The sequence below is a fragment of the Felis catus genome, chromosome D3 (assembly GCF_018350175.1).
Source record: "Felis catus isolate Fca126 chromosome D3, F.catus_Fca126_mat1.0, whole genome shotgun sequence".
NCBI classification, from domain to species: Eukaryota; Metazoa; Chordata; class Mammalia; order Carnivora; family Felidae; genus Felis; species Felis catus.
The window spans coordinates 5,579,661-5,594,675 of NC_058379.1; the positions used below are offsets into that span (position 1 = coordinate 5,579,661).

General features: G+C 62.3%; 1 protein-coding gene across 20 annotated transcripts in view; it reads left to right on the forward strand.

Annotated features, from left to right (window-relative positions):
- The window catches only part of NCOR2 (nuclear receptor corepressor 2), a 212,451-nt gene that overhangs the window by 15,859 nt on the left and 181,577 nt on the right, over window positions 1-15,015 (forward strand). For all 20 annotated transcript variants that reach the window (XM_023241291.2, XM_045041573.1, XM_045041577.1 and 17 more), the window contains exon 2: window positions 14,730-14,776. The gene's annotated coding sequence lies outside the window, so the exon portion shown is untranslated. The remainder of the gene's footprint in view (window positions 1-14,729; window positions 14,777-15,015) is intronic.

The window sequence follows — 15,015 nt, forward strand, 5'->3', positions numbered from 1 at the left end:
GAGCGGTGAAATATTTGGGTTCTGCGGCCCCTACTCTTAGAGGCCAGAATCCTCATGGGTCGGGCAGGGATTTGGCGGCTCAGGGTGGGGCTTTACATCAGCCGGATCTGGGTCCCGCCGCTGCCCTGCCGTAGCCGTGTGGCACGGCCCGTGGAACCTCTCCCCTCAGAGCCCTGTGGCCTTGCCTCCTTGCAGGGTTTTTGTGCAGCCCGGTACACAGCAGGTGCTCAATTGATGCTTGAAGGCATGCGGTACGGTGGGGTTCTGACCTACAGGGGCTGTCCTGTTCATCAGAAGGTGTCTAACAGCATCCTTGGTCTCTACCCAGGCAGTCGGTGATACTCCCCACCCATTGGGGCAGCCGGAAATGACTTCTGGGGGGCACAGTCACCCCCTCCCCCCAGGACCCCTGTGGCACATGACGGGGCCTCAGAGAGGACTGTCTGGAAGGCACAGAGGCCCCAGGAGAGTTTTCCTTGGCGTCTGTGTCCAGCGTGTAGTTTTTCCTCATTCGGATGCTTTCGTGAAATACCTACTGTGTGCTGGGAGCTGTCCTAGGTGCTGGGACTCGTCCGGGAACAAGGCGGGCATGTGGCCCCCTTCTCGCCCCTGCTTGGCATTGGGACATGGTGGTGACTCAAGGCCCGTTCCTCCCTTGGTCTCCCCCTCTGTGAAATGGGGCCAAGGTTGTCCTGAGGGTTGCAGGTGACCCTCTGAGGAGCCCCGTCACCTCGGGCTGGCTGTTTCCTTTCTAGCTCTCAGTTTCCCCATCTGGGGAGTGGTGTTTGTGGTAGCACTTAACCTCGTGGGTTGCCATGGGGATTAGCGAGTTCTTTGCTCAGGCACACGCACACAGCGTGTGCTTTGTGACGGGGAGCACAGAAGCTACAGGCCAGTGTGCAGGCATCTGCCCTTGGGTCATCGCAGCCAGCTGGGCAGGAGTGGGGTGTGCGGGTGGAGCGTCCACGGCGTCCCCTCTGTGCCTGGCCACGTGGGTGGGGGTTTCGGTGGAAGGGAGCTCGGCCGCCCTCCCCCCCAGGCCTATAAGGAGCCGGCTCAGTGGAGATCCCTAAGGCGATTAAGTGGGTTCATTTGATCCGAACGTGAACTTGAGCAGGCAGCTTATCTCCTAGACATGAAAGCCAGGCGAGGAGCCACCTGGCCCAGGCAGGGAGTTCAGGATTTTATCCGCCACTCTTTGCCCAGCTGGGGCCTGCGCTGGGGGCTTTTGCCCTCACCTGCCTTCAGCCCCCTTCGGCTGCGGGTTAGGACCGTGTGCTTTTGATGCTGGGCTAATAGTGGCAAAGCACACGCCAGAGCCTTTCATTTGACCCTTTCAATCTCATGAGCTAGCGGTGATGATCACTTTCCCCCAGTTACAGGCAAGCAGCTACAGCTCAGAGAGGTCAGTTAACTTTCCCAGGGCCACACAGCACCCCGCCTCCCCGCCTCCCCCCCCCCCCCCCCCGGCAACAATATTTACAGCATGTCCACGGAAAAATTCCCTTTTGCTCTTAGGCACTGAAATGCCTCCTTCATACAGCCTTGACTTTACACAGAGTTTAACAACAACAACACGAAAAATCAGCCTGATGCCCCAATTGTAGTATAAAGGGAAATGAAAGTAAGGAACTGCTGTGTCCCTCTCAGAATGAGTAAGTGCAGATTCGAGAGAAGTGAGATCAGAAGGGTTTCAGTACTGGAAACACATGAAAGTGACTTTTTTTTTTTTTTTAAACAGCTAGTATTTGGATTGGTTCAGGTAGGTTTTTTAAATGGCCAGGTCATTTGAAAATTGAGTGGGGAGGGTGACTTTCATGGCGTGGGCCCGTTTCGCTGGCCGAGGGCCCGACCAAGGACAGCCAGCATCCTCCCTGTACGTTTCTGAGACGTTCCCGGTGGGGACGGTGCCCCCGAGACCCCCTCGGCCCTAACAGCACGAAGACGGTGACAGTCAGAGCAGTCCTGTGCTGTTGTTGGCTGGGCCACTTTGTTCCGGGCTCTTTCTGCAATCATGGTAACGATGCTAATTGCCCTGGAGACCCTCTCTGCTTTCGTATCAGTGACGACAAAAACAGGGGCGCCCGGGTGGCTCAGTCGGTTAAGCGTCCGACTCTTGATTTCAGCTCAGGTCGTGGTCCCACAGTTCGTGGGATCGAGCCCCACATCGGGCTCTGTGACTGACAGCATGAAGCCTGCTTGGGATTCTCTCTCTCTCCTCTCTGCGCCCCTCCCCTGCTCACACAAGCTCACTCTTTTTTTTTTTTTTTTTCTCCTCTCTCTCAAAATAAAGAAATGAACTTAAAAAAAACAAACAAACGAAAGACGGTGACGCCAGACGGGGCACTGTGATCCGCCCCCCTCTGCCGCCATCTGGCTTGGATGTGTGCTCTAGCCTCTTCCTGGGCTCTGAATCCATTCTTGTCCCTGAGGTCTGTCCCCTGTGCTGCAGCCAGAGGGACCCTGTCTGAAAGAGGACACTCTTCGGTGCCCGGCGTTCCGGGCCCTGCCTCCTCCTTGGAGAATAAACCCAGGGCCCCCAAGGCCTGCGTGGGTCCTGCTGCCTTCACCGCCCTTCTCGCCCCCCTGGCATGCTCCCTCCTTGCTCACACCCCACTTGCTGTGTGAAGGCCCCCAGTGGATTGATTCCCCTGTGTTTTGGTGGCCTTCCCACACCAAAGGTCACTTTGCAGGCAGCAGGAGCTACGTCTGTCTTGTCCGCTGCTGGGCGCCCATTGTAGGGGCTCGGTCAGTTTGTGTGGGTGGCCGGATGGGTCCCTTGGCAGCGAGATGGGGCCTGGCTGGGCCAGGTCTCCATGGGCCTGGCCTGGGGGAAGGGGGAGGGTGGGGGCCGGACACAGGGCCCTTGTCCCTCAGCACCTTCCACTGTGTCTGGAACCGGCCAGACCAGTGCCTGTTGCTTCCTGCCCAGGGAGGGAGGCTCGTAAGGAGTCAGGGTGCGGATGGGGGTCAGCGGGGTGATGTTGGCTCCAGGGTTCGTTTGGCAGTGTCTGAAGGTACTTCCGGTTGTTAACCCGGCGGGGCAGCGGCTGGGGGAGTGCCGCAGGCATCGTGGGCAGGGGCTGGAGATGCTGCACACAGAGCAGCCCCCACGGGGAAGAACCATCCGGCCCGAGCGTCCAAGTGCGAGAACCTGGCATCGGGGCCCCAGGAACCCAGCATCTGGGTTGTGCTCTGGGCAGGGGGGACGGGGCCAACCAAGGTCCCCTTTTCATGCTGTGCCCACGGCTCTGTGGCCCAGAGTGTGTCCCTGGGCAGGGTGCCTAGGCGTCCCAGAGCCGCTTGTCGTTTGTGTCACCAGCACAGGGTGGCCGTCTGCCTTCCTGGGTGACATGTCCCACACCTGTAGGGTGCCCATAGTCTGGCTCCTGTAGCCTCTTCTCTCCCCGGGGCTGAGAGCATCCTGTCCAGTGGCCCCTGTTTACAGATGGGAAGGCCGAGGCCCAGAGCAGGTGAGGAGTTGGCTCTTGGTTGCACAACACCGTCGGGCCTGGGCCAGGAAGGCCTGAAGTTTGAGCAGGGAAGGCCCCAAAGGGAGGGGACGTCAGCTCTGGGGCCCCGAGGTCCCTTCCTCTCCTGCCAGCTGGCTCCTCCCACTGACCAGATTCTACATCACCACAGTCATTATGGTTCTTTATTTTATAATTTTACAAAGTTTTAAATATTTCATGTCTACGTGTGTGTGTGCGTGTTTACGTGCCTTATGTTGCATTTCTGTATCATAGCGTTTATTTTTCTTGTTTTAAAACTATATTATTGGGGCGCCTGGGTAGCTCAGTTGGTGAAGCATCCGGCCCTTGATTTTGGCCCAGGTCATGATCTCACAGTTCGGGAGTTCAAGCCCGGGGTCGGGCTCCACGCGGGCAGTGCAGAGCCTGCTTGGGATTCTATCTCCCTCTCTCCCTCTCTCTCTCTGCCCCTCCCCTGCTCTCACTCTCTCTCTCTCCCTCCAAGATAAATAAACTTAAAGAAGTACATTCTCGGTCTATCCATACGATGAATGCTATTCAGTCATCACAGGGAATGGAGTGCTGATGCGTGTCTAATGCGGACGAATCTTGAGAACGTCCACACGAGAGAAGCCGGACGCAAAAGGCCACGTAGTGTGTGATTTCGTTGATAGGAAATGTCCAGAACGAGCAGACTCGTAGAGAGAGGGGCCGAGGAGTGGTTGTGGGGGGCTGGGGAACGCGTGACGGCTCACGGGTCGGGGCTTTCCTTCCCTTTGAGGTCCGGGAAGTGTTTTGGAACTAGATGGGGGTTGTGGTTGCACCACATCATGAATGTCATCGGTGGCACTGAATTGTTCACTTTGACGTTCCGTGCATGTCACCTCAAGAGAGAAACACACACGATTCGGGAACTGAAAAAGATGGGTGCTTGCTGAACTCCTCCCGTCCGCCAGGCGCCCTATGCGTTTGCTCACCGAGTCTGTTCGTCAGTCCCCAGGAGGCGAGAGTTTCCATTTCACAGGCAAGGGGCCGGCTCAGAGATGTTAAGCAAATGCCCAGTGCCACACAGCTAGGAAGCGGCGGAACCAGGACTCGAAGCAGGGCGTGGGGCTGGACCCTGAGGCCCCCACGTGTGTGGCCTGTGGCCTCCCCCGTGGGCTAAGCCCAGCTGTCGCTCTCCTGCCAGCTTGCCCTCCAGCCGTGGACACCCCTGAGGGGCAGCGCTCCTCTGGGGCTCATGGGCCCCGGGGCGGGGTGGGGGGGGCGGGCACTGTGTTGGGGGTGAGCGTGGGTGGGATCCGGCAGCTCTGGGGCCAGTTCACGTGCAGGGTTGCATGGAGCACTGCTCGCTTTCTTGCGCCCCGAGAGGGCCCCGGGCACAGTGAGCTTTTCGTCGCCCCTTGTCCCCCACCCCCCCCTGTCTACAGTAGCAGGAACTTTCCAACACAGCGCATGGTGCTGTGATTCAGCGAGGCTCACTCTGGGGAGCACGGGGTGGGGGAAGGGACGGGGGACGGGGGAGGGGGGCCCTGAGCTGTTTTCAGTTTCCGCTGAGTTTCTCGCTCTGACTCAGTGCTGCCTCTGGCCCCAGTGACCTGGCTTCTGAACACCTGCTGAGCCGAGTTCATGCTCCTGTGAGCCATCAGAAAGAACCAGGTTTGAGGCTGCCCCCTTGCTGGTTTCCTTGGGCCTCAGTTTTCCCATCTGTGGACCGGGGGCACGGAAGGACGTGTTTATTGATGTTTTGCACATGGATCAGTGGATGTGAGGGGGCGGCCGCACGTGTCTGGGTGTGCGTGGAGGGATTTGGTGCAGAAACAAGGGGCTAAAAGCCAGTGGAGGCTGATGGGGGAGGCCCATGCCCTGCACCAACCCCTCCTTCCTCCCAGATCCCGGATGGAGTGCGTGTAGGTCAGGGCCCTTCTATTCTCCAGGACGACCGGCTGCCAAGCCCAGTGGGTGGCCACTGAATGGTGGCCACTGAAGCCTTATTCTCCCACCGGGTCCTGCTGTGGAGGCTGGGACAGGAGCCTGTGTCTTCTCATCACAGCCTGGCTCAGGGGCTGAGTGTGGGTGTCCGAGGTGCTAGGAGAGTTGACAGACATCTGAATGGGATTGGGGGCGGAGCTCTGGCTCCCGGGGAGCTGGCCTGACCAACCCCAATGGCAAGTTTGAGCTGAGCCCCTGAACTGAGCTTGAATGGTGCTGTGAGTGCCAGCCTACAAAATAGCCCGCGGCATCATCCCCGTTTTATAGATGGGGAAACTGAGGTTCAGAGAAGCGAGGTGACCCCTCGGGCTTTTCAGAATGGCAGCCGGCCTGATTGTAGCCAGTCTGGTTATTACCCGTTTACAGCAGAAGAAACAGCCTCGGCGAAGTTCGGCAACAGGTGTGGGGTGGTCGCCCAGCTAGAGCATGGGGCACTTGGATTGAATCCGGGGCTCAGGCCGGGTCCTGGGCTTCGGGGACTCTGTGTTGGGCTCCCTTACTGGGCCTTACTGTCCCCGTCTGTGCAGTGAGCACCGCCCGAAGGACTGTGTGGCCCCTCCCCACGCACAGGTCACACAGGCAGGAGCCGGGGCGGGGGCCGGGGCCAGGGCTGGTGTTGAGGGTGGGGAAGGCGTCGGTGGAGGGTTGAGCCCAGCCAGTGGGGGAGCGTGAGGCCAGGAGAGGGAGGGGGAGGAAAGGACGACGGAGCAAGGGTGCGAGGACCTGATCCCTCTCCGGACCAGGTCAGTGGGAACCATCCTGTCTGCCCTGGGCTGCTGGAGTCCCTGGAATATCCCCTGGGCCTCGGGTGACAAATCTCTTTCACCGTCTCTTGACCTGGACAATTAATTGCTTCTGGCGATCGATGGCCCCCCTGCTCTCCCAGGCAGCCCCCAGCCCCGCCCTGCAGCCACTAATGGCCCAGACCCTGCTGTGGGGGGGGGGGGGGGCGGGCGGGGCGGAGACCGAGAAGGCTCGGCCGGCCGTGGTCTGCCTCTCAGCCGACCAGCAGGATCCAGTGCCCGAAACCGCCTCTTTGTGGGAAACTCAGCTGCTAACCTCTTGGGACGCTTGCTTTGTGCCTCTCGAGGGTGCAGAGACTGAATTATCTCTACAGAGAGCCTCTGGGGGGGGGGGGCCGCTGACGGGCATCCAGAGGCTTCTGGAAGTTTCCAACCCAGGCAGTCCCGGGGCACCACGCCCCGAGAGCCTGCTCTCTTGGCTCCCGCCCCACAGGGGGCTCCTGCCGAGGCGAAGTTGTGTGGTTACAGGGATGCCTGGGCGCAGCTGTGGGGAGCCTGGCTGAGCTTTCCTGCTTGTGCCTCATCGCCTCCGTCTGTAAAGTGGGGAGGGTCGTAGGGCTGTTGTAAGAATTAGCCAGTTAATAAGCACAAAGGGCTGGGTGGTGTGCCTGGCACAGTGTAACCCTCGGGTGGGCGGGGGTGGGGTGGGGCAGCTCCTGGTCCCCGTGGGCCGTCGGTGCTGGTGGAGGACAGACAGATGGACGGACAGATGGCTTCTCCGCGCTGCCGCCTCCGCGGGCCCGGAGGGAAGCCCCTGGCCCTCCTGGCCTGGCCTGCCCTGCCTTGGCCTGCGCTGGGCCGGAAGCCAGGCTGCCGGAGCTCTGCGCCTGGGCCCCCGGCCGCCCCCCTTCCCTCCAGAAACAGTCGATACCCCGGCTTCTTCCTGGCGTCTGATTTCTCCTGTTGGTTGCCGTCTCCGTAGATGGCCCCGTGCCCCGGGCGAGGAGATGGGCAGGAGGCTTTGGAGAAGCATGTCTGGGGCTCAGTTGGGGGTGTGGAGGGTGGAGGACTGGTTCCAGTCCAGGTTCCAGTCTCCCCTCCCCTCGAGGGCTGTGCCATCTCGTGGGCTGCTGAACCTCTCTGGGCCTCGGTTTCCCCATCTTGGAAATGAGGTCAGGACAGTGTCCCCCTTGCTGGGCCGTGGGGATGGCCCAGGGCCCGGCAGTGGGCGGGCCCGTGTGGTTGTGTGCACTTGGGGGCGGGGGGCGGTGCTCCGGCAGTGTCCTCCCTTCTCTCCCTGACCCCTTGAGCCCCCTCCTTGCCTGGACCGTGGGTCCCCTTGAGTGGCCTCCACCCCCCTTGGTTGAGCCACATGCCCCTTTGGACAGAGCAGCCCCCAGCCCCGCCCTGCAGCCACTGATGGCCCCCTCCCTGCCGCCCCTTCCCTCCTTTGTCCTACCCAAGGCCCCGTCCACTTACATCCGCTCCCCTGGCCTTGATGTGGCTGCCCCTGTCCTGGGAGGTGGGGGAGGGATGGGGAGGAGAGAGCTCAGTGTGGCCCGCGTGCCCCCGCCTCCGGCCCCCCCAGCAGCTGCTGGCTGCCGCAGTCCGGTGGGGAATCAGAGACCCGGTGAACTCCCGGTGATTGCCTCTCTGCAGCTTCTAGGAGAGCCGGCGCGGGCCGGCACGCCTCCGCTGTCACTTGAGAAGGAAAATAAAATGTCCCAGTGGCTTCTAAATGGAAGGGCTGCGGAGCCTGCCTCCCGCCCCGGCTGTCTGGGCTGCTGGCCACCACAGTGAAGGGGATGGGCCACCCCTGGCCCCTGTTGACCTGATGTGAAAAGATGTGCCGGGTGGCCCAGGCGGCCCTCCCTCGGTCCTCCTTGGCCTCCTCCCACCCCCAGACGCCTCGGGGCCCTGGCCTGCTTCCAGCCTGGAGCCTGGATCATATTGTGCCTGAAATCCCCGAGATCCAACCTGCAGGGCGCACTTGGGGTCCCTTGGGGGCCGGAGCCCAGATCTGGGGGCCCCTGGGGTCCAGCACAGGGCCTCTGTAGAGCTCTCTGGCGCGGCTGACTCTGCTGGCTGTTGTGGCCGTGAGGAGGCTCTCGTGGCCGTCCCTTTCCCTTTCTCAAAGGGGCGGGCACTGCAGTGGCCCCTGGGCTTCAGGCGGTTTTGTAGGACTTGACCTGCTGAGCGGGTTTGAAGTGCGCAGGTACAGGCTGTAGCCGGAGCATCCCCCTCTGAGGGCTGGGGGCTGAGGGCCCTGCCCCGGAGCAGCAGAGCTGGGCAGGGGGACCTGGTCCCAGCCCTGCCCGCGGGCGGCCCTGGGCAGGAGGTGATGACTGGGAGTCATCCCGGGGAGCAGGGATGCCGCGGGTGAGTCGTGGCACCTGCTCCTTGTAGGGCCCCGGTCTGTGCCTCTGCACTGCCTGTGGGGAGCATCGAGGGCACCCTGCCCTCGGGGGGGGACCCCTGAGGTATGTGGCCGCCGGCTGTACGGTCCCCTCTTGGAACCTCAGTCTGTCCACCGGGGGGAAGGGTGGGAGCGGCTGCAGAGGCCGCAGGAAGGGTTACATTGGATCCATCACCAATGCCTGGCCCAGAGTCTGAGCTAACACGGGAAGAGGGCGCCTCCAACGGTGACATCCCTCACGCTCAGCCCTCCCCTGCCCCGTGTAGGGCTGAAGTCCGCCTGGGCTCCCGTCCTGACTTCTCCACTCTCCGACTCCACCTCCTTGGGCCTCAGTTTTCTCCTCTGTAAAGTGGGGACAATGAAGAAGCTGTTTGAAGGGTCATCGGAGTTAAGGAAGTAAAGGCTCAGCCCGGGGCTGTCCCTGAGCAGCTAAACGTCAGTTGCGACCACGCTTACGATCAGTTTTGTGACCTGCTGCCAGGCTGGATGCTGCCGAGCGTGAGGGAGTGAGGGCTGCCTGGAGGAAGAGGGCCGCTGGGCTTGTACGCGAGGGTGGGACGCCGGTGGGTGTGGGGGGTGGATGGGGGGTGCTTGTCTGTGGGGAGAGGGAGTTGGTGGAGGACAGCGCAGGCCCAGGGCCCCGCTGTGTGCCAGGTCTGTTTGAGCTGGTTGGGCCCCCTGGGTGCCAGGCCGTCTCTCAGCTGCACACCATACTGTTGGCACCGGCCCCTCCTCTGTACCCAGCCTCTTCTACTCTGAGCCTCGCCTTGCTGGTTGCATTCCGCATCTGGCTTTGGGTAAAGACTTGCGGCCTCAGACGGAGCAGGTCCTTTCCCGGGGGCCCCAGGGTCTGTTATAAGGGTGGCCAGACAGGGCCTTTGGGCAGAGTGGGTGGCTGGGAGGGCCCGAACGTGCCTGGACTGTCAGCAGAGGCTTACTCGTTGTGGGGGGGGGGGGGGGGGAGAGGGCATGATGGGGCTGGGCTTTGAGGCATATGTAGGAGTTCTCTGGAGAGACCACTTGCTGTCAGGTGTTCCCGGGCACGTTGTGGGCACAGACCCGTCTGATTCGGGCCTCAGTCGGCCTCACTGTGAAATGAGCACACAGGGAGGAATTTGCAGGGCTCCTAGGAGAGTCAAGAGAGGGTTCTCGCTTTTGACTTGCTTCCGGCTGAGACCCTTGGGACGGGTGAGCGACCGTTCCGTGCTTCATCTCTCCCCCTCTCTCGGGAGCACTGCTCTGAGGGCCCCGCGTGGTGACAAGTTGAAAGTGTTTGTCGCGACAGTAAGTTTCTTGGGCACCTGCGCCATGCTGGGCGCTGTCCTGCGTTGGCTTATTCAGCGGGCACCGCGCCCTGCGTGGGGGGCGCTGTCACCACCCCTCAGGATACAGACGGGGAGTCCGAGGCGCAGGGAGATGAAGTGACTTGGGTACCCCAGTGCAGAAGTGGCTTGAGCCGGGACTGGAAGGAGCCCAGGCTCCCCCCCCGGCCCCAGCTTGCCCGTCGTCTGCAGGCCCTGCGGGTGCTCCATCGACACCTGCTGTCCTTCATAGGACACCTAGGAAGCGTGTCTCCTGGGGCCCTGCCCAGGGTGCTGCCCGCCGTGGCTGGAGGCTGGGAGGGGGCTGGGCTGGGAGGAAGGATTTCTTCTGTGCGTTCGCGGGGGCCGGGGGCTGCTTTTAGCAGCCTGCTCCTGGAGCAGGTGGAGGTAAAAGCCTGGCGTCACCAGGGCCTTGAGGGGCTAGCAGGCTGGGCCTGGGCAGGAGGCCCCTGCCTCCAGGAAGCCCTCAGGGATTGACCTGGCGGTGTCCTCGCTGGCCCTGCCTCACGCTGCTCCTACCCAGTTTTGGGTTAGGTCAGAGTGTGCCACTCCAGTCCCGTGGCCTTGCCCTGGAGATAAAGCCCAGTTTCTCTTCTCCACCTTCCGGCCCTGCTGGCTGCTTCCAGCTTAGCTGGTTCCCACCTCTAGGCCTTTGCATGTGCTGTGCCTTCCTCCTGGGTGCCCTTCCTGCTTGTCTCTGCGGGCCCAGCCGCCCCCTGACCTTCGGCCCTGGTCTCCTGTGGCCCCTCCTGGGGAGACCTTCCCCGACTTCCCTGCCCCCTCCCCCGCCCCGTCATTATCATCGCAGGTTCGCTCTGGTTTCTGTCCGTCCCTGCCCTCCGAAGCCATCCTGGTCATGGGTGGGTGTGGGTGCCTGTGGCTGTGTCCACCCAGAACCGTCATCTTTTGTATTCGTGGCTGCGTCCCCGGGCAGGAGCTTTGTCAAGCCGAAGGGTGATGGTGTCCTGGTCCAAGCAGAATATCCACCTTGGGGTTTGAGCCCTGGCTGCTCTCCTCTCCCAGCTCTGTGGCCTCGGGCCTTGTGGCTCCCTGTCTCTGAGCAGAGCGGATGGACACTTCTGGCTGGCCTCTGTGGCTCGGGTGATCTGGGCAGGCTTCCTGGAGGAGGAAGAGCCGGCGTTTGTGCTAGGTCTGGGAGGGCAGAGAAGGAGGGCGAGGGTGCATTTGGCAGAGGCCTGAGGGGGCTTTTTGGGGGCTGCGGGGGGAGGGGCAGGTCTCAGCCCCTGGGCCCTGGGGGCCGGTGAGATACGTGAGCGAGGGTTGCAGTGGGTTTGGGAGAGGGAGCCCTCCCTGGATCGGCTTTGCTGGGAGACAAATCTGGTCAGCCCCTGGGAGAGGAGGGGGACAGGGAGGGGCTGGAGTTCAGCCTGTGTGGCCTGGGCCGGGCCGGGACTGTCCGGGGTGGGGGTGGGGGGTGGATGGGGGAGGGCGCCCGGTCCCCCGTTGCCCAGCGAGTGAAGCCTGCGTGGTGTGAGCGAGAGGGAGGTGCCCGTGAGCGTGGGCCGGGGGGAGCACACGGGAGTGGACGGGGCACCGAGCCGGCGGGCGAGCGGCCGAGGGTGTGCACGGGCGGGAACAAGTGCATGCGTGTGAGCACCGGCGTGGGTGAGGGCGAGGGGTGTGGGGTGCGGCCGGGCCCCGGTGGCTGCTCCCTGGCCTGTCGGGCGTGGGACTTCGTGGTGTCCCCTCCCGGAGAGGACGCAGGCTGAGGGTGTTCCTGGGGTGCGGCTCTGTCCGGCGAGGTGCGAGCCCTGTCCCTGCTGTGGGAGCTGCCCCACGGCCATCTGTGCCTGGCCTCGCGCCCTGGCCCCCACCAGCCAGGGAACGTGGGCCTGGTTTCGAATCCCAGCCCGTCCGCTTTGTGGCTGTGTGACCTTGGGGCAGTTACCTCCAGTCTCTGAGCCTCAGCTGCCCGGGCCGGAAAACGGAGGCCCCGGCTGGTCGTGAGGATCACACGAGGCGCCGCCCGGGAAGCAGTTGGAACGCAGACAGGGCGCAGGAGGCAGGCTGTCTCTCTTCTTCCCTCCCCTGCCCAGAGCTGACCGGGGCTCCCCGTCTGCTCCCCCATCCGAAGTGGGAAGCCAGGCTCCCCCCATTCCCGCCCGGTGGGTTCCGTTCTCCACCCTGTCCACCTCTCCTGCCTCCGCGGGTGGCCTGCTTAGACGGGCCCAGGAGCCTCTCCGGGCCACCTGCTTCCACCCCCACGCACTCTCCACTGCACGGCTTGCAGAAGCCTCGTGGGGGTCTCACTGCCCTGGGGCTGAAGCCAGTGTCTGCAGGGCTCTTTGTGACCAGCCGTGTCTCCCTGCGTCCGCGCGTTCAGTCTGTTCCAGCCGCGGCTCCGGGGTCCTTCCCACCCCAGCGCCTTGTCCCGCCTTCTCTGCCCCCGGCCGCCCCCGCCGCACCTTGCGTCCTCTCCTGGGAAGCCCCGGTGAATCCTCTAGGTTGGGATCCACTCTCGGGGCTCGTTGCTCAGTCATGATGCTCAGTGTCTGCCCCCGGGGCCGTGTGACCCTGGGGCTGGCCGGGCTGGTCTTGACCCCACGCTGCCCGGGGCTGTGTGTCTGGCTGGGGGTTGGAGAAGGAGCCGTCTGGAGACGGGAGGAGAAGGCAGAAGGTAGGAAGGAGGGGGGTCAGGGCCCCCAGCTGTCGCTTGCAGGGAGCGCCCGCTGGGCCTGACCTTGCTTGAGCCCTTTTCGGGACCCTTGGGAGCCCAGATCAAGATGGCCATGGGGACGTGCCTGGGCCCTCGCCCTTCCCAGCTTTCCTTTGAGGCCTGTCTCTGGAGCGGTAGCAGGAGGCAGGGCCAAGTGCCAAGCCTGGGGGCATCGTAAAAAAACAAAACAAAACAACTTAACAAAAAAAGAAGGCGTTGGAGAGAAGGGGTCCCCTTTTAGGGGTCTTTGGGATCTGAAGGGCCTGCCTGGGCACACAGGCTCTTGGGGCGTCGCCACCAGCCCGTGGGTAATGGTAGCACCCAGCGGTAATTGAGCGCCTGCGGGGATCCACTCTGAGGCCAGTGAACTTCCCACCGTTCCCACTTTAGAGATGGGGACACTGAGGCACGGGAGGTGAAGCCACTCCTCTCCAGCTAGAAGGGGCAGAGCCTCTGGTTGGAACCCGGGGAGCTTGGCTGCGGAGCCCGAGCACTGCGTGGAGCTGTCCCCAGCACTGTGAGAGCAGGCGTCCCTGGTGCCACTTGCCTCTGATCCCTGGGGGGCAGCACAGGTGGAGAAGAGGCTCCTTATGGCCCCCTGGATACCGAGATGTTTGCGCATGAGTGGGCCAGAGGGCCGTTGTGGGGAGAGGGCCCACTTTCTGGATGGGAAGACTGAGCTCAGAGAGTGCCGGGGGTATGCCTAAGGTCACAGCCATTAGTGGGAACAGAACGAGGTTTCTGGACTCTCTCCCCAGTGCTCTGCCCATTAGCCTATTTTTTTTTTTTTTTTTTTTTTTTTTTGCTCCGTGCAGAAGCTAACGCGATAAAGAACGCAAACACACATGGCTGCAAATTAGTGAATAATCATAAAGGGGACACCACATGGCCACCTGCCTTCTCCCCGGCGGTGATCAGCGTCCTAGCTTCTGTGGGAGGCCCCTTCATCCCGTGCTGGTGTGACCACCTCTGTGGACCTCTCGCTCCCGGCGCAAGTCGAGCGTGGCCTTTCTCGGAATCATCTGCGGGGACCATGTGCTGCCCTTTGAACCTGGCTGTGCTCAGCCCGTTAGCCTGCGGTTCCCCCTTCCGGTTGTGTGCACCCGTAGCTTGTCATGTTGTATTGTGGAGGAGATATTCCGGGGTGCACCTGTTGCTGGGCAGCTGGGTTGTTGTCAGTTTTTTCTTTTTAATGTTTATTTATTTTTGAGACAGAGCAAGTGTGGGCGTGGGGGAGGGGCAGAGAGAGAGAGAGAGAGAGAGAGAGAGAGAGAGAGAATCCCCGGCAGGTCCCACACCGTCAGCACAGAGCCCGACGTGCGGCTCGATCCCATGAACCCCGAGATCATGACCTGAGCCGAAACCAAGAGTCAGGATGCTTAACCAACCGAGCCACCCAGGCGCCCTGGTTTTTTTGTGATTATGTATAAAGCTGTTACGGACAGGGGCCTGGAGTCTTTGTGAGGAGCCGTGGTTTCGTTGGTCACGTGTAAAGGCCCAGGGGTGGGATTGCTGGGTCCCGTGGTCGCGAGACACTTGGTGCCTGTCTGTCTGTGATCTCAGCCGTCCAGGTGGCCATGTCGTGGGCTCTCAGTTTTAACTTGCGCTTTCCCGAACGACCAGTGACATCGGGCACCTTTTCATAAGCTTCTGTATCGACTTTTGTGAAGCGTCTCGGGTTTGCTGTCTCTTTCTTGTTTCTTCGTGGGTGTCCTTTATCTATTCTGGACACTCGGGATGGGGGGGCGGTCACCGTGATCGGGGCCTGCAGCTCCTCGGTGGCCCTGCTGGGGTAGAGGCTGCCTTTATAACCACACGGTCCCGGGTTGGGATCCCAGCTCGGTGACTTCCTAGTGTTGGGACCGGGGGCGCGAGACTTTGATTCTCGGAGGCTCGGTGTCCCTCTCCGTCAAGTGGGGTGGCCGTGCGCGCCACGCGGCCCACGGGGTGCTGGTGGCGGAGTGCTCGGCCTGACCGTGCAGGGCATTGGGCGTGGACCACGGGCTTTGCCGCCCCTGCCCACACGCCGACGTGGCCGTGCCATCCGTGGCCCGCGTGTGGTAGGGGCCACTGACTCTTCTCTAACAAGGCTTCTCTTTTCTCCTGCAGGTCTCCCGGGCTCTTTGAGGACTCAGCGTCACCGGAGGCCGTTTCTGGTAGGTTCACGTCTGTCCCCTCTCACTGTGTCTCTAGCAGATTCGCATCGCCGGGACCTCCTCATGCGCGGGGTCGGGAGTCGCCGGGGAAGCCAGGCTCCTCCTCGTGGATGGGGTTGGGGGCTCGGTGTGGCCTTGTGGGGTGGGACCTGGCACCCCAGGGTTGCTCAGGGTGGGGAACACCTTGGGGGGGGCTGGGGGGGTCCCCTGGGGATGGCGCATGACGGCCGAGAGAAGGG